The 27169-nt window shown below is 41.4% G+C and overlaps 1 protein-coding gene across 1 annotated transcript in view; it reads left to right on the plus strand.

The window, feature by feature from the left end:
• Nucleotides 1–27169, plus strand: part of DIAPH2 (diaphanous related formin 2) — a 923935-nt gene that overhangs the window by 827724 nt on the left and 69042 nt on the right. The gene's annotated exons all lie outside the window — the stretch shown is intronic.

Raw genomic sequence — 27169 nt, forward strand, 5'->3', positions numbered from 1 at the left:
CTTGTGCCTTCTTTGCAATGTAAACCTACTTACTGACTCTGAGCAAGTAAGACGCTCTAAAAATCTTTTTCTTGCCTGTCACATGGGAACGATGTCTTAACTTGTGGGGAAAAGCTATTGGCAAACTATAGATAAATGTGAGCTGCTGTAGAGAAGGAGGAGTAATGGCTAACAAAAGTAGACTGTCAGGCGAAGTTATTGGGCTTCCTTAGAGCTCTAATCTCGGAGCTACTCATTTCTGTGGTTTCAACTTGTGAAAGAATGAATTATGTTATAATTCACTAGGAAATGATTTTTTTTTACTTTCAAAACAAAAGAAGCTTTGCTAAACTCTTAATAGATTACCTGCAGCTTCTTCCGCTGCTGTTGAATTTAGTAATCCTGTTCCAAAAAAAAAAAGCAGGAAATGTGGTTCATCGGGAATGTGAGCCTTCTACTTACTGTGAAGGACTATAATGAGTACCGGCCTTGAAAAGTCCGCTTCTTATCTATGTGATGGGAATGCTGTTACAAAGTCTAACTCAAAACCGTAGGGAAAACGATTGGTCAACTCTATAGAAATGTGATTCTTACTGCCCGGTACTACCCAGTGGTCTTGTATAAAACAAAGTTGGACACTAAAATTTTAAGGTTACGAGTTTCCAGGAGTTCTGATGCTTGAACTAGTTATTTCTGTGAGTGTTTTCAGCTTTTGAAAGAATGAAATATAGTTTTCTATCAATCTTGGTTAGTAATCCTAGAAAAGGATGGGTGGTGGTGGTGGAGGAAAATATGGTTCATCTGGAATATAAGCCTTTTATTTACTATGACTGTGGGCAAGTACTCAAAGAGTCTGGTTCTTATCTGCCAAATGGGGAAGATATTACAATGTCTAACTCATAATTGTAAGGAAAACTCTAGGCAAACCCCATGTGAATGTGAGTCCAAATGTACTATGAAATACAGAAGAAGAAATCATGTATAACGAAGCTGGACTCTAAAATGTTAAAGTTATACATTTCCAGGAGTTCTTTGACCTAGTCATTTCTTTGAGTGTTTTCAATATCTGAAAGAATGAATTGTACTGTGCTACCAAAATAAATGGTTTTTTTCAACACAGAATAAGCTTTGCTAAAATCTTGGTAAACCACCTACTTACTGTGTTCTCACCTGCTTAGGTTCATAATCCTGGGGGGGGGCGGGGAAGGGAAGTAGTTCATAAATAAGCCCACTTATGATGACTGCAGACAAGCAGCAACCTTTCAAAGTCTCTTATCTGTCAAATGGGGAGAATATTACAATGTCTAATTCATGTTTGTGGTGAGAAAAGCTATTAAATACATAGAAATTATTATATAAGATTATTATAGTATGTTATACATTATATTGTAATATATATATATAAATTAATATAAATCCCATATTAATGTGCCTCTAGCTGTACTGCGGAGTATAGAATGAGGAGTCATGTGTACTCTTAAAAGTATACCACAAGGTTCCTGGGCTTGAAACTTTGTGCTGGTCGTTTCTGTTAGTGTTTTCAATGTCTTTCAAAAGAACGTTTTTGGCTAAAATCTTTGGTAAATTCTCTACAGACATTCTTATCTACCAGGCTAAAATCACTGTCCAAAAAAGCCTCTGAAAATCTGTTTCTTCTCTGTCAAATGGGGCTGATATTGTAATACTGAGTTGTTGTTGGTTGTGAGGGAAACTCTTGGCAAACCATAAGTAAATGGGAGTGGAGCTGACCGGCAGAAACTTAGAAAGAGGAGGCTGGAAAGCTAGGTTGAAGCGGATTTGTGATATTACATTTGTGAAAAGCCAAACGGGAATTTCTATTTGATCACAAAGGTAGGTAACACGAATAATGATAAAATTGTGTAGGACTTTAAATACGCAAAGGCCTTTCCAGATATTATATTGCTTTCTCCCCACAACAACCCTGGGAGGTAGATGTTCTCATTATTCCCATTTTACAGATGAGGAAACTGAACTGACAAAAGTTCAGCGAGTTGCCTCAGGGCAAGTTTATTGAGTCTGAGGGTGCTAATATGGTCAGACCTCCCCTTAAGGTATGTCACTTAAAAAAAAAAAAAAAGAATATAACTTTAGGCCCTCTATGGAGAATGGTTTGGGATAGGGAGAGGCTTGAGGCAGAGAGTTCAATTTACGGCCTCAATTAGGAAGCTATAAAATGATGCCAGATGAGAGGTCTGAGGGCCTATACTAGAGTGGGTGGAGAGGAGGTGATATATGAGAGAGATCTCAAGACAAAACAGTAAGATCTGGCAAGTGATTGGAAATGGGATGTAAACCTGGGAGACTAGAAGGATGGCGGCTCCCTCAGAAAATTCAGAAGAGGTCCAGCAGCTTATGGAAGCTGGGGTGGAAATGAAGTTCAGTCATGGTTCCTCTGCACCCTCCAGTTAAAACTCAATAGGGAATTGGTGACGCGTGATTATAGCTCCAATGGGAAATGGGATGGATGTCTAAAGAGAACTGTCATTTTCCCAGAAATGGTCATTAAATTCATCTGAGCTGATGATATCACCAGTTTAGAGAGTATTGAGAAAGGAGAGAACTTTAGGGGATATAACCACATTGAGAGAGTATCATAGATAGCGAATGGTGATCCAGCAAAGGAAACTGGGAAGGCATGCGCGCACGCACACCCGCGCACACACACACACACACACACACACACACACAGACACACGTACATGTTCATACACTCCCCCCCCATACAGTATCACCTCTTTTTCATTTTTATATTAATATTTTAATATTATTATTTTATTATTTTATATTATGTTAAATTTATGTTATATTTATATATATATGTTATATATAAATTATGTTATATTTCTATGAAAGTGACTCCTTTCTTTATATATCCAACCGCAGTTTCCGAGAGGGAGAGAGATCAGTGCCCTGAAAACTCAGGAGAAAGTGAGTAGGAAGGAGATGCAGGATGACAATGGAGACAAAGTTGTTATAATTCCCCAGATCATTAGGATGGGCATCCTCTTAGCCCAAATCTCTGCCTTCTCAACTGCTGTGTCATTTTTTTGCCCAAATCTTCCATTTGCCATGTGGACTAGAAGTCTTCCTCCAGTTCGGTTAGTATTTCAAGGATAATAATGTGATGTTAGTTGTTCATATGCTAGTCCTCATCGATCAAGCAATCTACAATTATTTGGTGAGTACCTACCACATGCCAGACCTGAGGAGGACAGGTACAAAAAAATGAAACAGTCCCTACTCTCAAGGAGCTTCTGTTCTAATGAAGGAGACAATAAGACTTCACGTAAAAATAAGGTAAGCATACCTATAGCTATATGGTGGTGAGGGAGGGGGAGGGCATTTGGCAACTGAAAGGATCCAAAAAGGCTTCATGTCGAAAAGGCTGAACTGGGTATTGGAAGTACCCAATATATATCGCTAGTTTTTGCAGGCTCTCGCTGTCTGCACTTCTTATGCTAATTGAACTTAGCTAGGTAGGGACCTCCCTGACACTCGTGTGCTTCAGTTTTGTAGCTTTATTTCCGTCCCATTGCTACCTTGACCCACCTGCAGCCTACCTTGGAATACCTCTCCTGCTTGGCCTTCTCAGTGCTAGTCTTCTCCCTGCAGCCCTTCTTTGGGGACCTGTGTTGCCCCCATTTGACTTTCTCTCCTTTTTGGCCATATTTACATATGGCCACAGTGGCAGGCGGTTGTATGTGCCAGGCTACCTATGATTGCCGTCCTTTGTAGTCACAGAATTCCTCAATAAACCATTGGCCCTGGCTGCAAAGTATTTTGTGGGGCTGTTTGTGTGGGAAGTTGGGTTCGTGGCCTCGGCCTCCTTTTGGAAAGCCTTGTGTACTTTGTGAGATGTTGATTTGCTGGAACCAGCAGTTAGGGCAGGCCACAGGCACAAAATCAATAGAGGCTTCAAGAGGTTTGCTGTTGAGGGGCTGTCCCGAAATAGTACTCAAAGCCTAGCAGAACATCCTCGGAACAGGGTTGGTTTTTCAGCAACAGTAATGTGCTGGGGAATTTGTTTTCTGCATATCAGTATCAGATAAAGGAATAAAGACGACTTGCTTCCAATATACTAGAATGAAGCTGCACCTTAGAAGCTACTAGTTTATCTCCAGGGAAAAAATTCTGAACTGAGGAAAATGGACTTCTCTTTGTTAATGCATTGTTCAGAGCTTTGGGAGTTTCGTTGTTTCAGTCTGTCTTGCTTTCTTGCCAGCAATAAAATATTTGCTACGTTCTGATCACATTTTTCTTATTTAATATTTGCAATTCATCCTTTCCTGATGAAGTTTCTCACCTTAGAAGTCATCTCTTTATTCTGGTTGTTTATTCTACTTATTTTAAACTAGAGCATTCCATACTTCACTTTTGTATTGAAATAAATGAATTCATGCATTTGCTTTCTTCACAGCATGATAGGATAACAGCTAGAATAAAAATAATCAACCTAATATTTCTTGTTGCTGGAAAATAATTATGAGAATATTACACAGAGGAAGCCATGCTTAAAATAAAGGCTTCATATTGCATTTAAAACTCAAGTGGGACCTTCAAGTATTCTGTTTAGTAGAATAATATATCGATGAACCCGTGGAGAACTAATTATGTTGTTTTCACATGAATTACAAATGCATCATTTAGCTGCATTATTGTCTTACATGTGTCCTTTACAATTAATCATCATTAAATGTTGGAATTATGAAATTGGAGATACAAAAATACATACTTTAAAAATAAGTGATTAAAGTAAATACAATGATTTTTGCTTGAATTTTACAGCTGACCTACAGGGGTTCTTCCCCTCTATTGCAAACAGAATGTGCAAATGTAAAAAATATTGTTCTCCTCTTCACCAAAGTACCCCCACAAAAACCACATTGGGGATAGCAAGTTCATTTCTGCCAATTATCTTCACCGCTCTTTGCTGGCCAGGCCTGTGAATTGCAGAAGCAGAAATCTAACTCAGAGACGTTTTTGCTCTCCCTCTCCAAATAGGAATTTCCCCAAAGCATAATAAAGGATTATTGGGTTGATCTATTGAGGTTTTTACAGCATGATTAATAATAGAATATGTATTATATATATATAGTTAATACTTTGCAATGCACTAATTCTTTGGTCTACCAAGTCACGGATCCTAGTAGGAATTGAGCATCACATCAGTCTGTGCAGTGAGCAATGGGTCAGTTGGGGAAAACTTTTTCCAAGTCAGATACTTCTTGCCCTTAGGAGGCAATGCAGTCAGACTGACAGTAGTAGTGCAGGCACTTTATATAGCTCTTCCTTTGTAGATCTTTGGGGGCTCTAACACGTGCATTGTCACAATTAACAAGACAAGGGCAGAGACTGTCTTTTGCGCCTCAGACAGTTCCAGATGTATTAGGAAGAATGTCAGAAATGTAGAATTGAAAGTAGCCGTTTTAGATGTGAATTTGTTGCATTTTTCCTTTCAAAACCATCACAGATAGAACTTGATTGATTGTACCAATAATACCTGAAACTCAACTACATTTGAAACCAGACTCCTCCTCATCTTTCCTTTCAAACCAGTTTTTCTTTCTGTTGTCTCTATTACTGTTATCGGCATCACCATCTTTTTACTTCTCTGGACTATAAGTCTAGATGAGTCATCTTTGACTCATCACTCTTATGAGCCAGCTTCTAATCTACGGAATCATTAAATCGTGCTCACTTTTCCTCTAAATGCCTCTTGCGGCAGCCTCCTTTTTTGTTCCCATTGCCACTAACTACCTTCATTGAGGCCCCTATTATCTATCACTTTACAGTCACCCCCTCACTGATCTGCCTGCTGTCAATATATTCCTCTTCCTTTCTCCCAGACATGCTACTAACAGAGCCATCATCCTCTCATTTTTCCGCTTAGAAATCTTAAGAATAAAGCCCAAACTCCTTCCTCTGGCATAGAAGGCCCTCTGCCTTCTGATCCCTACAGGGTGGAATTGCTTTATCCCCCGTTAATTTCCACCATGCACTCTATGCTATAGGCAAAGTAGTCTAATGGATATTCCCCCCAATGTTGAGTGTAATAGTTTCCCTCCATCTGACAAGACCAGAAATTGAATAAAATCAGGCCTGGTCTGTAAATCATTCTTTATTATTTACTTTGATGGATTGCTGATTCCTGTGCTCTGTGTACTTCCTGCACTGTTCTCGATCATAGCCCCTCCATATCTTCTCATGCTTTGAGATTTTTAGCCATGTGTCCCCATAAATCCTCCAGAGCATCACCACCTAATGGAGCCTTTGCCTGATTCTTCGACTATCTCAGAGACATCGGCAGGGGCCTTGACAATTCATCTCTTGCCTCTCCTTCTTACTACATGATTGGCTTACCTCTTTTTCTTGTATACATTCCAGTTGATGTATTTTATGCCAGTCTTCTGGCACAAATCATTATTGATCTTGTGCTACAACCTCTTTATGCCCACCAAATATTGTTGCATTGTCCTTTGGGTTCCTGGCAGTGTTGGTTCTTATGGAATGTCCACATCCCATGATTCATAGCCATCTAAGATCACCAAGAGAACTTTAATATTATATAAATGGTCTTCTGTCAGCAGCTTAGATTCATTAGAAACACGATACACATTCTCTTGGTGTGCTATTTGGAATTCAGGGGGGTCCCATTTAAAATTATTTTACAGACTTCCTGTGGACATGTGGGGGACTTTGAAACTAAGTTTTCCGTGATCCAATGGGTTTCCGGTTTGGGGCGTGGTGATGTCCCCAACGTATAGCACAGCTTAAATTAGGAGGTTGGCCTTGAGACGAGCTCTTTGGCTACTGAAGGAAGATGGGAGGAGATGTGGACGGGCGGCATTTTTAAAAATAGTCAGGCGTGGTCTATATATTTTTACCAACATGGCCATGGAAATTAAAATATTATTTTTCCTCATAATATCAGCCTTTATCATTTTTAATCCTTACATTGGTATGATTTAACTGGCTCTCTAGTGTATGATCTCTGATCCTACTCAGTCATGAGTTCAATCTCCTTAATGAATATAGATGCAAAAATCTTAAATAGAATACTAGCAAAAAGACTCCAGCGAGTGATCAAGAGGGTTATTGATCATGATCAGGTGGGATTTATATCAGGAATGCAAGGATGGTTCAACATTAGGAAAACCATCCACATAATTGACCATATCAACAAGCAAACCAACAAAAACCACATGATAATCTCAATAGATGCAGAAAAAGCCTTTGACAAAATACAACACCCATTCCTACTGAAAACACTAGAAAGTATAGGAATAGAAGGTTCTTTCCTAAAAATAATAAACAGTATATATCTTAAGCCATCAACAAGCATCATATGCAATGGGGATAAATTAGAAGCCTTTCCAATAAGATCAGGAGTGAAACAAGGATGCCCATTATCACCTCTTTTATTTAACATTGTACTAGAGACACTAGCAGTAGCAATTAGAGAAGAAAAAGAAATTGAAGGTATTAAAATAAGCAGTGAGGAGACCAGGCTATCACTCTTTGCAGATGATATGATGGTCTACTTAAAAAATCCTATAGAATCAACTAAAAAGCTAGTAGAAATAATCAACAACTTTCGCAAAGTTGCAGGATACAAAATAAATGCACATAAATCATCAGCATTTCTATACATTTCCAACACACTAGAGCAGCAAGAAGTAGAAAGAGAAACACCATTCAAAATCACCCTAGACAATATAAAATACTTAGGAATATACCTACCAAAACAAACACAGCAATTATATGAAAACAACTACAAAACACTTTCCAAAAAAATAAAACTAGATCTAAACAATTGGAAAAACATTGAGTGCTCATGGGTAGGACGAGCTAACGTAATAAAAATGACCATTCTACCCAAATTAATTTACCTATTTAGTGCCATACCTATCAAACTACCAAAAACATTTTTACTACATTAGAAAAAACTATAACAAAGTTTATTTGGAAGAACAAAAGCTCAAGAATATCAAGGGAAATAATGAAAAAAACGTGAAGGAAGGTGGCTTAGCAGTACCAGATATTAAGATATACTATAAAGCAGCTGTCATCAAAACTATATGGTACTGGCTAAGAGATAGAGAGGAGGATCAGTGGAATAGACTTGGGGTAAGTGATGTCAGCAAGACAGTGTATGATAAACCCAAAGAGCCCAACTTCTGGGACATGAATCCACTATTTGACAAAAACTGCTGGGAAAATTGGAAAACAAATTCATTTCTTAACTGCAGTGCTAATTCATCTATAGAAGTTGATAGACTAATGATACTATTAGTTCTCCTTCATATTCGTATGGATTTCACTAACAAAACCTTATTGTGATCCTGGCTTCCATATAATTGGTATAAAGTCATCATGAATGCCAGTGTATGATGCAATTCATATGACAAATATGTCTTGATTTTCTGCTGTGTGCAAGGTACTCTGCTAGGTATTAGAGCTAGAAAAGAGAAGAGTAAAAAGCGAGACATGCCCTCATGAAGCTTACGGTCTACTGAGGTGATAAGTTCTGTTCCAAAGTAAAGTTTCTGAGCCTAACACTAAATTCTGAGGTCGAAATTCGCATTAACAGAGCTCTGTGGTTCTGTGGGAGTTCAGAGAAAAAAGAGATCACTTCAGGCCTATAAGACGGTAGTAATACTATCCCAGGTTTTAACTGGCACAGAACAGTTAGGTAATTTGCACAGGGGGGACACAGCTGGTACTCCTGAGAACTAAGACATGAACTCAGCTCCTCAGCCTTGCAGGTTATTGTTCCTTCCACTATGCAACCCTGCTTCTCATCCTAGAGAAATAGGGGTTCTTTCCCCTTGGTTTCTTTGGACTCTGTGTGTTTAATCAGTATTTGCTTCTACAAGTGAATGTAATTCAATTTCAGAGTCCTCGAAATGGGTTCCTGCCCTGTGACCAAACATGTCCTTTTTGATTTGATTTACTAAAAGCCAACATGGATTTGTTCTTCATCTTAAGTAGTAACCCCCCCCCCCTTTTAAGTCCGAAAACTTATCATGAGAATAGAGTAGTAATTGTGTGGCTCCAGTCTTGAGATTCTTTAGTAAAGATGGAGCCTGGATCCCAAGCTCTGCAAAGTCACTTCAGGAGTAGGGTCTTGGGACTCTAGTAGGGATGGGTAAACTGACCCTCAGTAGCGTTTTCCTCATTTGACTCTTCAAGAAATAAAGAAATGAATAGAAGCAGAGGGAGCATGCAGGGAGAGAGAGATCCTGGTTTTTCTAGGGCAATTCTATCTTTTGAGGCTACATACTTACATACACACACCCATGCACAGAGTACACACATCTGACAAACACACACACATATGTTAATGGACAAGTGATTTGTTAAAACATGCTTCCAAGACAAGATCTCCTTAAGTACATGAATATTAACAGAGCTATAAATAACCTGAAGTGTCTTACATTGCTTTGAGAATTATAATAGTTAAGCGAAATAAATAGCCAGCAACTATCCAAACTTAAGAATCTTGGACTTTTTGAGTGAACCAAGCCCTCTGAGATCATCTGCTGATGCAAGTGCAGAAAAGCCATGAAGTAAAGTGACAGGGCTGGGTTCAACCCGCTTTCTGCTGCCTTGACACCTCTGGATCTTGAGCAAGTCATTTCACTTTGCTTAGCCTCCGTTTCTTCATTTGTGAAATAAGAATGTCAGACTAGCTGATTTTGACAATCCTGTCCAACCGCAACCCCAAGACCTTATGACATAGGTCTCTCTAATTGAGGAAAATGAGGCTTAGAAGGAGTAAGCAAATTGATCATTCCTTCAGGTCAGTTGGTGGCACATTTGGAATCAGAATCCAGGTCTACTAACTCTCTTTCCAGATCAAGCACAGACTTCCCTACCATTCTTATCTCTTCTCTGGTTGCATTGCACTGATGCTAATAATAAGTGCCCCCACGGATAGAGCACTTAAAGGTTTACTGCAACCCTTTGGAGGCAAGTATCCTGAGCTTTATTGGTTTTTTTTATGGATGAAGAAACTAAGTCATGGAAAGGTTCATTGACTTCCTCGTGGCTACAAAACTGGTAAGTGTCAGAGTCCCAAAGCAAAGTCTAGGGTCTCCAAAGCCCAGGCAGGGCTCTTTGTACATATCTTCAGGGCATGCATTTTCACTGATTCAGGTAGTCAAGATGAGCTCTCTTATAGGAAGAGGAAATGGCAGGCAAGGACCCAATGGAGGTAGGAAGGAAAACAGGGTGAAGAAGAAAACCCAGGGACATCATGGAAGCAAGGGAAAGGAAGTCTGTTTCTTCAGATTATTCGCCAGCTTTGTTCTTCACTGAAATCGAGCTGGGTTCCCTTTAGCTGGCATTGTGTGGTTCCAGAATGCTCTGTGGATCACTGGCCCTGCACAGCTGCATACCAGTGATGAGTGGCATTCCTAATGCAAGCCCTGGGTCACCACAAGCTCCCTGGGAGTGAACCGTGGAAAGATTGAATTCTGTCCTGGCGAGTTGGAGTGTGGTATTCTGCTTCCTTGCAAGTGGGGTACTTGTATGTAAGGTGGCATATCTACTCATCCTTCCACTAACCATTTATTTGACTTAACTCCTCCCTGTCATTCTCCTGGTCCTGCTATATAATAGAGAAGTTACTGCATTGATTGATTCTCTGAACTCTTAGCACTTTGTTAATGATTCTACTCTACCTCCTTGGCTTCCTTGTTTCTTTTTTCATTTGGTTTAAAAACGTGTCCCGGCTCCTGCCACCACCCTATGGGACCTCCCGCCAGGGCTAGGAGGGCACTGAGCGCAGGGGCATGATGGAGTCCTGCAGCCGGGTAAGAAATAATGAGATCACTGCCCTTGGCACTCCCCCCACTCTCAAGGCAGAGGGAGAAGTGGGAAAGTATGAGTTTCAGAGTTGATGTGACCTTGAAGGATGATCTTACTTTTGTAGCTTTTACTTCATAACTCTCTGCTAAGCATTCTACTCACCAGCCATTTTACCTACCTCTCTGTTTCCCAAGAAGGACCTGTCCTTTCCTGCTTCTCAACCTTGGCTCACACTCTCACCTATGTTTGCAATGACCTCCATCTCTAATTCTTGCTTGATCTGTTGAATTCCTGCTCATCCTTTAAGGCTAACATAAATATACCCTCTTCCAGGAATCCTTCCTAGATCTCCTGTCACTAATGACCCTACATAGATAGACCTCATGTAGCATTTGGTTTGTACCTTTCTAATTCACTTCTCATAAAATAATATCTATTGTAATTGTTATCGTTGGTGTTTTATCCCTCTACTAGTCTATGAGATCTGCAAAGGCAAAGATAGTACTTTGTACACAATAGATGCTCAAGAAATGTTTGATGACTTGGGGGAAAATCAGATTGCTTTTCTCCAGTGGTCTCACCTATTAAAACGAGTTACTTTACTTTCTGCTTTTTGCAGGTTTCTTGGGGTTGAGATGAAAGGAATAGATTATGGGTCTTTGGTCAGTAGTCATATTGCCACACCTGCACGGTACCATCTTTCCCTCCCTCTCCACACCCTGTATTTTGAATTTTATACATTCTCTAAATCTCAACTCAGCTGCCACCTTTTCCCTGAAGCTTTCGTCCCCCGTGTTTATCTTCAGACCTCATATTGCACTGTGCTTTGAAACTCTTTGACACATCAAATAATATTGTTTCTTAGCAATCTGTGTTTGCATTTTATCCCCTATTAGATTGTCAACCCTACTCCGATATCGTCTAAATTTATCTTTTCCCTATATCTCTCCTGAACTCCAGTCCCCCATTACCATCTGCTTGTTGGACATTTCCACCTGCATAGCCCATTGATGTCTCAAATTCAGTATGTCTAAGATGGGACTTATATTTCTCCTCCAGCCCGTCCTTCCTCCATGTCTCTTCTCTCTCCTTTCCCCAACCTAATGAGTTACAAATCTTATTGATTTTACTTCCATAGGAATTCTTGTATCTGTCCCCTGTTCATTCAAACAACTCCTATTCTTATTCAGACCACCATCATCTGTTGCCTAGATCCTTAGAGAAGACTTCTTGTTCTCCCTGCTTGCAGTAGCTCCCTCCTCCAATCCATCCTTCAGGTAGCTGACAAACTTATTCCTAAAGCACAGACATAACACTCTTACCCCTCTTCTTAAAAAATATTTGGTGTCTCCCTACTGTCTGATACAATACAAAATCCTCAGTCTGACATTTAATACTCTCCATCATCTGATTCACTTCTCTGTCTTATTTCGTTTAACTCCACTTAACCCATATTATTGTGCTCATTCATTCCGAATTCATTCAAAGTTTCCTGAGCACAATACTCCATCTCCCACCATGATCCCTTTGTGTAGGAGGCTTCCTGTGTTTGTAAGGTAATATGCCTATCCCTCTTCCTCTTAGAATCCATAGCTTCCATCAAAGGACAGCTCATGATTATTGTTCCAGGCCTGCCCAAGGAGTGAGGGTATTGGGAGTGGGGAAGGAGGGAGAGCAAGAAGATAAACAAGAATACTGGTGTCAAACTCAAATAGAAATGGATCCCTAAAGAATGACTTAGAAAACCACAAATGAACATTAACTATGTCATATTATATTTTTAAATTTTGTTAAACATTTCTCAATTACATTTTTTTAAACCCTTAACATCTGTGTATTGGCTCTTAGGTGGAAGAGTGGTAAGGGTAGGCAATGGGGGTCAAGTGACTTGCCCAGGATCACACAGCTGAGAAGTGTCTGAGGCTGGATTTGATCCCAGGACCTCCCGTCTCTCCTGAGAGACCTCCTGGCTCTCAATCCACTGAGCTACCCAGCTGCCCCTTCTCAATTACATTTAATCTGGCTTGGGCCCCATTCAAGAGTTTTGTTGCGGCCAAGTTTGATATGTCTGATTTAGAATAGTGATGGGCAAACTATGGCCTGCAGGCAGCCCCCTGAAATGTTCTATCTGGCTGCAGGACATTATTCCTAATCTGACGAATACAATGAGTAGGATTCAATACAATGAAACTTCAAAAGAGTCGCTTAAGAAACGACAGATGAACATTTCCTTTCCTTTGGCCCCCTCTTTAAAAAGCTTGCCCATCGCTGGTTTAGAATATGAAATGCTACTGTGGCTAACTGGGTATATTCATGTGTTATTTTCATCAATCAGGACAGTGAGGCTCCAGAGTAGTAACCAAAGAGCTAAAAGAGTTTAGCCCCCCAGCGTATGGCCTTTCATCCAGAAAGTTTAGCAACAGGTAGATGACAAGCTTCAAATCATTAAAAAGGTGGTACTTGAGTTGAGTGTGAAGGAGACCAGAACTCTCCAGAAGCAAAGGGAAGGAGGAAATATAGCTTTATATATAATATGGGATGCCCACCTGTATATGAGGAATGGACTGCCAGTTTGAAGGTCTATTTGGGCAGACTATTGAATATGGGGAGGGAGAGAATGTCCAATATTAGCTGGAAAGGTAGGATGCAGCCAGTTGGAAGGGCTTTAAGTGCTAAACAAAGGGATTTTTCTTTGTTCTAGAGGCATTACAGCGCCACTAGAGCTTACTGAGAAGAGTGGTATGATATGATCAGATCTGCATTTTAGGGAAATCATTTTGGTAGATTGGATTTGGAAGGTGGACTGGAAAGACTCAAGGCAGAAAGGCCAATGAGGAGACTAATGCAATAGTCCAATCAAAAGATAATAAAGACCTGAACTAAGGTGATGGCCATGAGTAGAAAGAAGGAGGTAAATGTGAAAGATGTTATCGAGGTAGAAAATGCAAGATTTGGCAACCAATCACATAGGTGGGTTGAATGAAGGTAAAGAGTCAGATGACACTGCAGTTGGGAACCTGGGTGAATAGGAGGAGAGTGGTACCCTTGACAGAGCTAGGGAAACTTGGAAGAGGTGGGGTTCAGGGAGAGAATGACTTCTGTTTGGAGCATTTTGAGTTTGATTTTTCTTGTGCCAACAGAATGTTCAGTTCAGCATCCTAGAGCAAGATATATAGACGTTATGTAGAGTTCCCTATGCCACTGAAATCATAAATCTGGGTATCTTCTCTCTCCCTTCCTTCACCTCACCCCAAAATTACTTTGCCTTTCCTTTGCTCTATCATCTCCCAATAGAATGCATGCTCTTTGAGGCAGAATTATAAGTCCTCTAGAATGTTTGTCTGGTTTTGTTTTCTTTGTAGCCATGTGAATCTTGGTGAGCAATGAGGCATTTTTTTGGTAAGAAATGCCAATATTTACTGTCTCTCACCTCAATAATAATTCGAATTGGTATCAGAGACTGATACCTGATTAGCTGGCATTTTAGATATAATAACAAGTGTATTTTTAAGGAAGAAAAAAAATCCCAATGATCTGCATTTCTGCTGTTTGGACCGGAGATAGGCTTTGAAGAAATTGCCTAGATTAGGGTTTTTTCCAGGATTTTTATGTACATGGTACTCAATTAAGGCTACTAGTAGATACATTGACAAATTCAACAAAGTTCTTATGATTGGAACAAGCCAGGACATCGACTCCTTGTCCCGTGGTACATTCCCTATGTGTTGACTCAGTGGGTCAGATGTGAGCTTATAACCTTGGTCAGTTTTAGCTTGTCTCTGAGCGTCTGAGATGCCTTGTCTCCACCAAAGGCCCTTCAGGCTTCCTTGGAAATGAATAGCTCTATATTTCCTCTTTTTTTCCCCCCCGATGACTGATGCTGCCCTTTCTCTTCTATGTCACGTCTGTTTCAGCAGCAGCATCATTATGGGGGTGACACTAGTAATGTTGTGCCATGATGCTGACAACAGTGACTTTCAACAGAGAGCGGTAACCAGTGAAAGGGCATCCATCACAAGGGAACATAGGTGAACAACCCAAGGCACAGCGACCACATTATCAAAGGCGCCGATCGGCTGGAATCCCAAGCGCTCATTATAGACTGAGTTTATTTCATGTTGTTAGGTTGTCTAGACCTTTCCCCCTTCCCAAAACAAGTGGTCTTTAATAATCTCCTTCTTTGTGTAAGTGACCATCTCAGAGTTTTGGGGTTAGGCCCCAATACCTTCAGAGCTTTTGGAAGCCATTTGGACGGCATGTAAAGAATGAGCGTAGGCAGTGCTTAATACAGAAAGGTCAATTCTGCCATAGTGACCACTGAAGCAGAATGTGGCAAATGAGGGCCTTTTTTTTAACTCATCCATCTGGGAACATTTGAACTTCCCTTTTCAAGAAGTTGCAGAATTTCACATCTGTTGTATCCTTACTGAATAGCAGGGTAAAGCTGACTTTACACCTGTGCCAACTTATTGAAAATGCCAAAGACTTTGTCTAAAAAATGGTAATAGGCAGTTTTAGCTGGCAGCAGATCTCACTTGTCAGTGCCCTTCCTAATTATTATGATCTAAGCTGGTTGTTACACTTGAAAACTGACATAGCTCCATTTCTCTGAAGTTCTTTATTATCTGAGGGAATGGATTGTTTCAGTTAGGGTTAGCTCTCCCCAGTTGTGGGATTTGGCTTAAAAGGCTTTGTTTCCTTCACAGTTCTTGAAAATCATAACTGGGGGGTTCTTTTTTTTTAAGGAAAAAAGGGGCTCATTGAAATCATAATATGTGATTTCATATTTCATATACCAAAAGGTATATCTTTGGTTTATAGCCTGCCAAGTTCTATATATTCGGTTTCAATTGTGTAGCTAGTGAATAAAGGAGAAATAAGACTGAAACATGAGGAGGTGGTCAATCTTTTATTGGTTTGTCTGACTATCATTGTAAGGGGGCTAACACTTTTATTGGAGATCCCTTGCCCATTTTGTGGAAATTAACCATCTAATAAATTTGTAACCTCGCCATTAGCCAATAATCCAAATCATTTGGTGTAATTCCAGCAAGGACTTCTGATAAAGGTCTACTTCCCTGCTCAGAAAACCTTCAATAGTCCCCCCCCCCCAATCGTCTATTGAATTAAGTCGATACTCCCAACCCTGGCTCTCAAAGATCAATGTCTCCTCTGAAATTTTACAATGCCTATAATCTGTGCCTTTCATACGATAATACTTGTGTGCAGGTTGCATCTCCCAAACTCAATTGTAACTGCAGGGCAGACCTATATAGTATATATCACTATTTATAAGGCTTAGCACCAATGGAATGAGAAAGACTTAGATCTAGTATTCCCTGCTGTCATCATGTAATTTAGATAATCAAATCTTCTGCACAACTAAAAGGGGTCTTTAATTTCAAACATTTTTTAAAAACTGGTTATATTGCAATCAGGAGGAATTTCATCATAGTACTTGGACTTAGTATAACTTATATTCATGATGACAAGTTAATTATTAGTCTTTACTATCAAAAAGAATTATGAATTCTCCGGTTTTTTTGGATTTTGAAAGATTTATAAAATCGTGGCTTTTTAATGAGAGGACAGACAGCTATAATCAATCAGTAAGCGTTTATTAAGTGCCTGGTACATGTGAGTCACTATTCTAGGTTCTAGGGATACAGAGGCAAAAATAAAACTGTCCCTGCCTTCAGGAAACTTCTACTGTATAAGTATTTGGTGAATAAATACCAATGATATTCAGTATAGCTAAGGATGGGACCAACTCTGTATCAGACCTTCCTGCCTCAAGTCTTTCCAATCCACCTACCAAATCCAATCTACCGAAATGATTTTCCTAAAATGCAGATCTGATCCTATCGTATCATTCTTCTCAAGCTGAGTTTTGAAAGAAATAAGGCCTTCTACAGGTCTTCTACTGGAAGAAAGAGTACATTGGAAACATAGGGACAGCCAGAGCAAAGGAAATGGAGAGCCTTGTGGGAGGAAAGGCAAGAAGGCCAGTTTGACTGAACCAGAGAGTGAATGAAGGAAAGTAACATATAATCTGGTTATCTGGGGACAGGTTGTGAAAATGAACTTAAAAGCTCAATGGGAGGAGCTTACATTTGATCCTAGAGGCAATAGAGAACCACTAGGGTTTGCCAAGTAGGGGAATAGCACAGGCAGACCAGCACATAAAGAAAATCTCTTTGGCAGCTATGTGAATGGTAGTCTGGAAGTATAGGGAGAGTTGGGCCATGGTCACAAATGGAGAGACCATTGTGGTAGTCCAGGTGAGAAGCGATGAAGTGCCCAACTAAAGTGGTAGTTGTGAGAGTGGTAACAAGAGGTCAGAGGTGAATGATGTTGTGAATGTAGAATTGTAACAGTTCCTCAGCTGATTAGACAGGTGGTTAAGTGACGAGTCGAGGAATAAAACCAAGGTAGCACACCTGAATTATGACAAAAACGGTGACGTCCTTTTTAAGAATAAAAGTTCAAGGGGCTCAGTGGACAGAGAGCCAGGCCTGGAGATGGGAGGTCTTGGGTTCCTCAGACATTTCCTGGCTTTGTGACCCTGGTGGTACACGACTAGGAGAGAAAGTGGGGTTATAGGTACCTACATTGATTGATTGATTTATTGATAGATACACACATCCGTAGATTTGCATGGCTATCATTAAGGCTCTAGGAGTTAATGAAGTGAAAGAGGAGAGAGAGAGAAGAGCTCAGAAGGGTTAGAGGTCCTCCTAGGCCTCAGTTAGGAGACACAGTATAGATGAAAACCCAGGAAAAGAGATTAAGCAGAGTAGTCAGGAGGTAGGAAAGTAGTATAACCAAAACAGAGAGATGAAAGAGTATCCAGGAGGAAAAGGTGCCGCAGAAGATGGCCAGGCTTGCACTTTCATCTGGGAAAACCAAAGTTTCTTTCAGTGTTAGAAGAAGAGAGCACCCGTGAAAGGAAGTTTGTTTATTACAGTATGGGAATTCCAGAGGGCATCATAAGAAGGGCAGGCAGAGTTAGAGGAGGGCTGGAGAGGAGTTGAGTTTAGGAGGACAGAGAAGAGAACAGATGAGCTGAGAATTGGTAGTTAGGGGGAAGTTGAAGGTTTGATTTTTCAGGCTTTGGGTCTGGTCTCTCAGTTTGGGATCGGAAGAAGCTAGAGTTTAGATGGATCTCTTTTTCATGTTTAAAAAGTCATTGTTTCACTGAGAGACTTGAATATTCTTCTGACAGCTTCTTCCTCCTACGCTGATTATTGTAATATTCCATTACATTAGTTTGACAGTTTACCATTTACAAAGGACTTTAGTGTCCACTCTCTGCTTTGTTCCTTCTAAAGTACACAAAGTAGTCAGGGCAGATATTATCACATTCATTAGACATTGGCTGAAGGTGGTGAAGTGACTTGCCTAAAGTCACTCGGTTAGCAGAGGGCAGAGTCTCCACACTCCAAGTGCCGGGCTTTATTTCACTATGACATCTTGCCTTCCTAATGTGTTTATAAAAGCTAGAAGTTGGGAGTCAAAAGTGATGGCATTGTTTTGGCTCCATTTAATTTAAATTAAGAGTGGAGGAGATGGGGGGCAGCTGGGTAGCTCAGTGGATTGAGAGCCAGGCCTAGAGACAGGAGGTCCTAGATTCAAATCCAGCCTCAGACACTTCCCAGCTGTGTGGCCCTGGGCAAGTCACTTGACCCCCATTGCCTACCCTTACCAATCTTCCACCTATAAGTCAATACACAGAAGTTAAGGGTTTAAAATTAAAAAAAAAAAAGAGTGGAGGAGATGAAGTTAGAAAGAAAACTTGGACATTCCATTGCCAGTCTTTTTCTCTGCCCTCTCCCCACCTCCAAGCGACCTCATCCTTAGATTCTCTATTCTTAACACAAACCAATTTACTTAGTTAGGGATTGCCTGTCCTTTCCAACTTGTGAGGACCGATGCGTGATCTAGTGAGGCCTTAAAGTGCAGCTATTCTGAGGATCCAAATTATAAATGAAGGAAATTAAAAGTACTGATTACTTTGAGTTTCCTGGCCTTTGTCAGAACTAATGAGATTACATATCTGGTGTAGAGAACAGATTGAAATGATAATAGACTTGCCTGACTTCCACCTTAGGAGCTTTATAAAAAAAAAAAAAGATAATGATGGCGGCCAACCTGGATGCCTTGTCTCATTCACTGCCTTTATTTTCTTCGCCCCTCTCCTGTTTAGAGTTGAATAAAACATAAAGTCATTTGGGGCCTCAAAGTGACAGAAACAAAGTGCTATTAACTATGTTTTTGTCCTTGGAATGCAATCATTTCTTATCTAACAGAGTTGTGCTCCCGGGCCTTAAACTCCCTGTTAGAAGGGTCCAGCTTGCTGGGTAATTAGTGAAAAAGATCACCTTTGAAAGCTAATTGAGGCCAAGGTCCTGTTTTTTTTCCTCTGCAGCTTTTCATTGTGCATATTGAAACCAATTAGTCGTTTAGGGCATCCAAATGAGCAAGGCCTACTCCAGTTAGATGAACTCTGCTCGCGAAGGGTCACAGTCAAGTGTGGGAAATCATCTGGGGCCAATCTCTAGGCATCTGTAAAGTATCTCTTGGGAAGTATCAAGAAGATGGAGGCGCCACCCTTTCTCTTGGGATTTACCACCTTGATGGGCAGACAAGATTCACCCAAACGAAAGAGTCAGACAGGAGGAGAGGCGAGGAGACCGTCCAGATTTGGGACTCCAACTTGGTTTGCTTCTCAGAAATGCTAAACTTTGTGGGACGATTGTAAATGCCTAGAGGAACTCAAAAAGGAGGAAGGTCAGGAGGCCCGATTGGGAGGCAAAGAACCTGAATTCAAATCTTTGCTCTTCCAATTGCCAGTGCCCTGACCCTGAGCAAGTCGCTTCTCCTCCCAGAAACTCAGTTTCCTTGTCTGCAAAGTGAGGGGGTTGGACTGGATGGCCACTAAGTTCCTTCCATCTCTAAATCTGTGCTCTTTTGGTCCATGTAGGCAGGAAGAATCTAAAGGCCTTTTGGAAGCAGTCAGCTGACTGCTTTGTGTATGCATGTGCAAACTTTGGGGTTTCAGATGACTTAAATTCAGTCCGGCTGCCATTGAGTCTCATACCTTGGTTTTTTTTCTTCATACTCCTTCAGAGTAACTGAGATCAAGTTAGCACCGAGTGGCTTCAGGGCCTCAGGGAAAGCACACTAGAAATGGAAAATGCCAAACCTGAGGTTAAGTGCTGGCTCTGGCACTTGCTAGCCAAGCGACCAAAGGCAAGTCATTTCCCCTTTGTGAGCCTCAGTATTCTCTTCTGTAAAATGGACATCCTCTGAACTCCTCAAAGGCAAGGTCTGTCTTGGCCTATCTTTGTATCCCCAGAGCTCAACACCATGTCTGGTGCATAGTAGGTGCTTAATAAATGTTTATTGACTATTGTCTGCCCCTCAGTGCTTTAAATCATACGTTTGGTGCTGGAAATAGCCTCAAAGGCAATTTAACCCAACCCTGCAGCCCTACCACCATGTCTTTTGCACAGATGAAGAAACTGAGTGAGTGGCTAAACAGGATTTGAATTTAGATCAATTCATTCTTAATCTGTAGCCCCTTTTCAGTGTGCTGTGTACCTGCCTTTTTTTTTAAGCCTTCCATCTTGGAATCCATACTGTGTACTGGTTCCAAGGCAAAAGAACAGTAAGGACTAGGCAATGAGAGTTAAAAGACTTGCCTAGGGTCACACAGCTAGGAAGTGTCTAAGTTCATATTTGAACCCAGGACCTCCCATTTCCAGGCCTGGCTCTCTATCCACTGTGCCACACCCTGTCGTGTGCCTGTCTTAACAACAGTCAATCATTCAATAAACTTTTATTCAGGGTCTACAATGTGCCAGGCTGGTGCTGGGTGCTGAAGACACAAAGAGGGGGGAAAACAGTCCTTACTCTCAAGGAGCTGACAATCTAATGGAGACAACATACAAAGAAATATTTCCAAACAAGTTACATACGGGATAAACAATTGAGAGGGAAGTCATTGGAATGAAGCAAGGTTGGGAAAGGTTTCCTCTCGAAGATGGGATTTTAGTTGGGATTTGGAAGGAAGCTAGAGAGTAGGAGGAGTTGAGGAGGAAGAACATTCCAGGCATGGTAGACAGCCAGAGAGAATACTGGGAGCTCAGAGGTGGCATGTCTTGGTCCTTAAATGACCGAGGAGACCAGTGGCACTGGATCAAAGATTAGAGAATAAAGATAGAGAATAGAGAATAAAGAAAACTGAAAGGGGGCAGCTAGATGGCTCAGTGGATTGAGAGCCAGTCCTGGAGACTAGAGGTCCTGGGTTCCAATCTGGCCTCAGACACTTCCCAGCTGTGTGACACACACCTAACCCCCCTTGCCTATTCCTTACCACTTTTCTGCCTTGGAACCAATACCCATTATTGATTCTAAGTTGGAAGGTGAGGGTTTAAGGGGGAAAAAGACTGGGGAGGCAGAGAAAGGAGTGAAGAGAGAAGGCTAGATTTGGAAGGGCTTTGAATGCCTAACAGAGGACTTTGTTTTTAAACCTGGAGGTGACAGGTAGCCACCAAATGTGTGCTCTTGTCAAGAGAAATGCCAGCACTATGCAGTAGAGAAGCAAAAGAAAATGATTAATGGGGAAAGTTATGTGTGAGGAGGGGAGGTGATGGGGGCTGCAGGGAAACACAAATATACATATATGTACTTGTGTACATATGTCAAGTGTTTTCTCATATACAGACACATTTTTCCCCCAGCAGGCACAATCGCAAGTTTTGGGGGTTCTTTCCTCACTCTGAGTTTCCAAAGGCAGCTGTCAAGACACGTGCCGTTATCTCCTTTCTAACAGGTTGGCATTAGTAAAGTGACCAGCTTTAGATCCAGATAAGGTGTCGTTGTTGTTCAGTTATGTCCAAGTCTTTGTGACCCCATGGATCACGGCTCACCAGGCCCTTCCGCCATCCGCTATCTCTCGAGGTCTGGCCCAGCTCGTGTTTATTACTTCCCTTCTGCTAGCTATCTATTTCATCCTCTGCTGTCTCCTTTTCCTTTTGCCTTCAATCTTTCCCAGCATCAGGATCTTTTCCGATGAGTCCTGCCTTATCATTCATCATGTGGCCAAAGTATTTAAGCTTCAGCCTCAGTGTTTGACCTCTTCAGTGGAAGTTGAGTTGGCAAAGGACATGTTTCCTCTGAATTGTAAATCATTCCATTGGGTTGGTTTGGTTTCCTTTTGTTTGAAAGGTGGGGTGGAGCAGGGAGGGAGAGGAATACACACTTGTCCCAAGAGTAAATGGGCCACATCTTTAGTGGAGGCATGTGCCCTTCTCTGGTTGGCAGGGCATTTTCTTGAAAATAAGCGCCTTGCTGAAGGAAAAACTCCCTTAAAATAGCTCCTGTAAAAGAGGGGATTTGTTTTTGTAGGAGTTAATTCCTAAGAATTAGAAATATAGCAAAGGACCTGCTCTGTTGAAGTATCGTAAGTTGTAAATAGAACACGCAAATGCTTAATACTAAAAAAATAACGATTTCTTTATTGATTTGATCTCCTTGCTGTCCGCGGGACTCTCAAAAGTCTTCTTCGGCACCCCACTTTGAAAGTGTCGATTCTGCAGTGAACTTTCCTTATGGTCCAGTTCTCACAGTCACCCGTTACTCCTGCAAGAACCACGGCTTTGACTATACCGACCTTTGTCAGCAAGGTGACGTCTCTGAGGCTTTTAGTATGCTGTCCAGATTCGCCATGGCTTTCCTTTCCAGGAGCAAGCGGCTTTTAATTTCATGGCTGCAGTCACCATCTGCAGTGATCTTTGAGCCCAAGAATATAAAATCTGACACTGCTTCCATTTCTTCTCCCTCTGTTTGCCAGCAAGTGATGGGCCCAGATGACAGGATCTGAATTTTTTTGATGTTGAGCTTCAAGCCAACTCTTATAGTCTCTTCTTTTAGTCTCATCAAGAGGCTTCTTCATTCTTCTTCGCTTTCTGCCATCAGAGTGCTATCATCTGCATATCTGAGATTGTTGGTATAGCCCCGGCAACCTTACTTTCCGCTTTTGATTCATCCAGCCTAGCATTTCCACTGAGCCACCTAGCTGCCCCCACTGAGGAGACTCTTAAAGTGACTCTGAGTACAAAGGTACATAGAAATATTAAATGAGTTGGGGGTGAGGAGACAGGAAGAGATGGAGACTCCACATAGGCCCCAGATATTCCTAAATAAAGCAGTGGCTCGTTGTAGTAGGTAACATATTTTGTAGCTTGTGATGCAAATAGAAAACACGTGGCTTTATCAAACCTTATCCTTGGAGACACAGGATAGTATAATGGCTAGAGCAGTGAGCTTGAAGTTAGGGAGGCCCAGATTTATTCTACCCTTAGATAGTTATTCTTTGTGGGATCCCAGGTGAGTAACTTCCCTGAAACTCAGTTTCTTCATCTGTACGAAAGGGACAATAGTAGCCCCTACCTCCTAGCGTTGGAGCGAGCATCAAATGAGACAATCTAGGTAAATCACTTTGCAAATCTTAAAACATCCAATAAATATGAGCTCCGCTTTTGATTTTTTTAAAAAATTAACATTAAAGTGTCAGGTTAAAATAACAGATATCAACCTAGTCAGATTTGCTCTGTAGCTTAGTAAATCAGTTCTGCAGGAATCATTCCTAAGGAAACCCAAAGCTGCAATCTGCCTGCAAAACAGTGAAGCTGTTGGCTAGAGAGAAACTGATAAAATGATGGCAGCACATAACATCACAAAAGCTTCTTGGGTGACATAGCAGTTGACTCAATTTTTATTAACACTATTAAGAAAAAAGTAAGCCCTTCCATGTTCTTCTCTGATGCCCACCTATAGTGTTCCATTCAGCAAAAGTTGTTGGAGAAATCAACATTTGCCTAACCGAATGGTACAACTTCTTTCTTTGGAACCCAGAGGTTAGTCACAGTCTACCCAACTATTTCTCATGCCCCTGAAGGGGCAATGGCACTCGTCCGGATGAGCAGAGCTGGGCACGTAGGCATAGCCTTTGCCAAGAATTCCCTTGAGAGGATTTAGATGAGTTTTCCTCAGGGAGCCATCTTCACCCCCAGCCTCCCTCCCCTCATCATTCAAGACAAAGACTTATGTTTTATTAAGTGCCTGCTGTAAACCGGGTTCTGTACTAAGCCATGGGCATGCGAAAGGGTCTGATGGAGGAGACGCCATGCAGGTAGCCACGTGAAAACAGTCTAATGTCAGAATAAATTAGGGATGACCTTGGAGGGAAGGCTCTGAGATAGAAAGTCAATTCACCAACCTTTCACTGGTCTAGGAAAGTGCACGCTAGGACAGCGACTGTAGTCTGAGCAGATTTCTTTACAAATGCAAAGAATTTACTCTGTGTTTTGCTCTCCGGTGCTGATGCACACTAAGTCCAGGCCCCAGGCAGCCTCTTTACCCACATGTGGTAGCCAGGTCTCTGTTCCACACCCCCCCACACACACCTCCCCCAAATCAGGCATATAAGCTGCCCTATTGGAATGTACTTTCGACTCACCAGTCTATTTTAGCAGTGGCTAATTGCATTCCAGAGACTTTATATGGTTTCTAAAGGTCAATGGTGGGGGGGACAGAATTTGAAAAGCCCTCTACCTTTCAAGAGAAAATGGAAAAGTTTTAAGCTGCTACCTTCCTTGCTTCCTGTTTCCTGCATCCCTGCACCTGAGCTTTTCATCCTGAGAAAAACATCGCAGGGGCCTCCGTCTCTGCCCCCCTCCCAAAAAAAGCCGACCGAGCAAAGTCTGATGCAGCCGTACAGAGAACTAGCTTGGATTTGGAGGCTGTCCTGACGCCATATCGCTTTCTAATCTTTTTGAATGATGACTCACACTTCACAGGCCCCAGAGGATTTTCAATTGCTTTCCAAATCTAAATAAATGATTTGGGGATTATTTGCCATTTTGAATTAACCATGCCACTGTTCCCCTCCATTAGCGTAGATAATTGAGAGTTGACTATATATTCCATGCGAAATAGAAAAAGAATTGAACATGTTTATTTATGGCCCACAGCCTGCCTGCTTCCTGACAGGACAGGAGGGGCCGTGGAACACCAGGAATCATTCATTTTGATGGCTGCATTTTCAGACAGCCAAAGCCGGACCACCCATTTTGGGTACGACTTCGAAATTGAAAAGAATGTGCTAACCTCCCCCTGTGAAGGCAGTTTCCTCACCTGTGACTTCCCCAGACCAGTGAAAGGTTGGTGAGTTGGCCGTCCATCTTAGAGCCTTCCCTCCAAGATGATCTCCAATTTATTCGGTCTTTTAACATGGCTGTTTGCATGCCGTCTCCTCTAGTATTAGACTGCGAGTTCTTCGAGGGAAGGGACTCCTTTTTTGTCCCCAGGGCTTAGTACAGTACCCGGCATTTAATAAATACTAGTGGACTGACTGTTAATGTATTACAGTCCCAAGTCCTACCTCTAACCCTATTCTTTCTCTGAATGTATACAAGTGTATTCTCATTTTAGAGAACCTTCCAGGGGGAAGTTTGACCTTTAAAACCAGTAATCAAGAGGTGAGTCTGCTTCCTTTCAAAAGCATCGGTATTTCAAAAGGTACTGAGCATAGGGTTTCTTTCAATTGCCTACACCCAACCCCTTTTGGCATTGAAAATATAGTTAATCTACAGACACTTGGTTTACATCAAATATTTCTGGTATGCACAGATTGTACAAAGTAAGAAGTGTGTCGCTCCCCAAATGTGCAGGTACCATCTGTATTTGACCCAAGGAGAAGAAGAAAGAAAGGGCCTCCTCCATATGTGTGTAGAGGGCCATTTGCTAGCTGTGTGACCCCAAGCAAGGGTCTCCACCTCTCTGATCCCCACTTCCATAATTTTTAAAACTGTAACCTGCCTCCCTGAGTTGTTGTAACTGCTAGACTTTATTTTAAGCTCACCTATCCTTAGGCTTTTTGGCCTTTCATTATTCTTCAACTTGCCCAATTGAAATGAGGGTTTTTTTTTGATATATAGAAGTGTGTGTGTGTGTGTGTGTGTGTGTGTGAGAGAGAGAGAGAGAGAGAGAGATTTTGATTGTTGAATTCATCTACTTTCAATGGATTTTGAAATGTTGCATTTTAAGAATTGTTTTAGCTTGTTTTTCTTTAAGCTGCTTGTTCCTTTCTGGCATCCTAGGCCTGGCTAAAGGCTGAGTGAGGTCTTCTGTTCTCTTAGTGTCAGTGGTCCGCATCTGGTTAGTAGTTACTTTCCCCTCACCCCCATATAGGAGCAACTGGTCTCTAGGGATGATTACTCAGATCCAATTTATGTCTAAAGATTGTTCAGATCATCATTTTCAACTTGCTTTAAACGACTTCACATATAAATACAGCAGAAATGCTCTGTTGCTTGTTTAGCTCGTGCTGAAGGGATGTCTTGTGACTGGAGGACATACCGCTTTTGATCCGTATAGCACTTCACAATTTTCAAGTAGTTTTCAAATGCGTTGTCTTATGTGAGCCTCAGAATGACCCTATTTCTAATGTGCCTCTCTTCCCTCCTCTCCCCCCGGATCCCCTCTGTGATCCCCTTGAGCCCTATGAATGTTTTTTTTAAAAAGAGTCTAACTTGTTAAGAGCTTATCTGTTCAGCCGTCCTTGGCGATGGCATCAGAAGTTATCTGCTGGAGTCTCGGAACCTTCTAGCTCCTTAGAGTCAGAGGCATAGCAAGACCCTACCTTTTCCCCACTTGGCTCAAGCTATAAAAGCGGACCCTAAGGAAACTCATGTTGACAGATGCTCTGTCAGGACCATTTAATTCAAAACTGCCTTATTTGCTAGTAGGAGTAATGGGGAGTTACTTCTTCTGGCCTTCAGATCTGGCAGAGCTTGGATGGAAGAAGATAAGATATTGTACCTATTTGTCACGAGAGGTGGGAACGGAGAAGAATTCAACAAACATTTATTGATCAACTTCTATGTGCTAGGCCCTGGGAACATAAGTTCAAAGAATAAGGCAATCTATACAAACCAAAGAGGGACAGCAGGTACATATTGTATACATGTATGTATGCATATATTCATATATATATCATAAATAAAAAATTAATAAATTCAAATATATATGAAGTAGATTATAGAAATTGGGGAGGGAAGGGCACTAGTGGTAGGGGGAGGAAGGAAAAGCTTTACAAAGAAGATGTTCCCTTCGGTTTTGCCTTAAAGAAATAGACAAGAACCTGTTAGGTAGAGATGTGGAGAGGTGGCATTCCAGGCATGAGGGACAGCCAATGCAAAGGCATGGAGGTGGGAGGTGGAGTGATGTGCTCAGGGAACAGAAAGAAGACCATTTTGAAAGGATTGACATAGATGTCCAGGAGGAAAAG

Source organism: Gracilinanus agilis, chromosome X (assembly GCF_016433145.1).
Source record: "Gracilinanus agilis isolate LMUSP501 chromosome X, AgileGrace, whole genome shotgun sequence".
In the NCBI taxonomy this organism is placed as follows: domain Eukaryota; kingdom Metazoa; phylum Chordata; class Mammalia; order Didelphimorphia; family Didelphidae; genus Gracilinanus; species Gracilinanus agilis.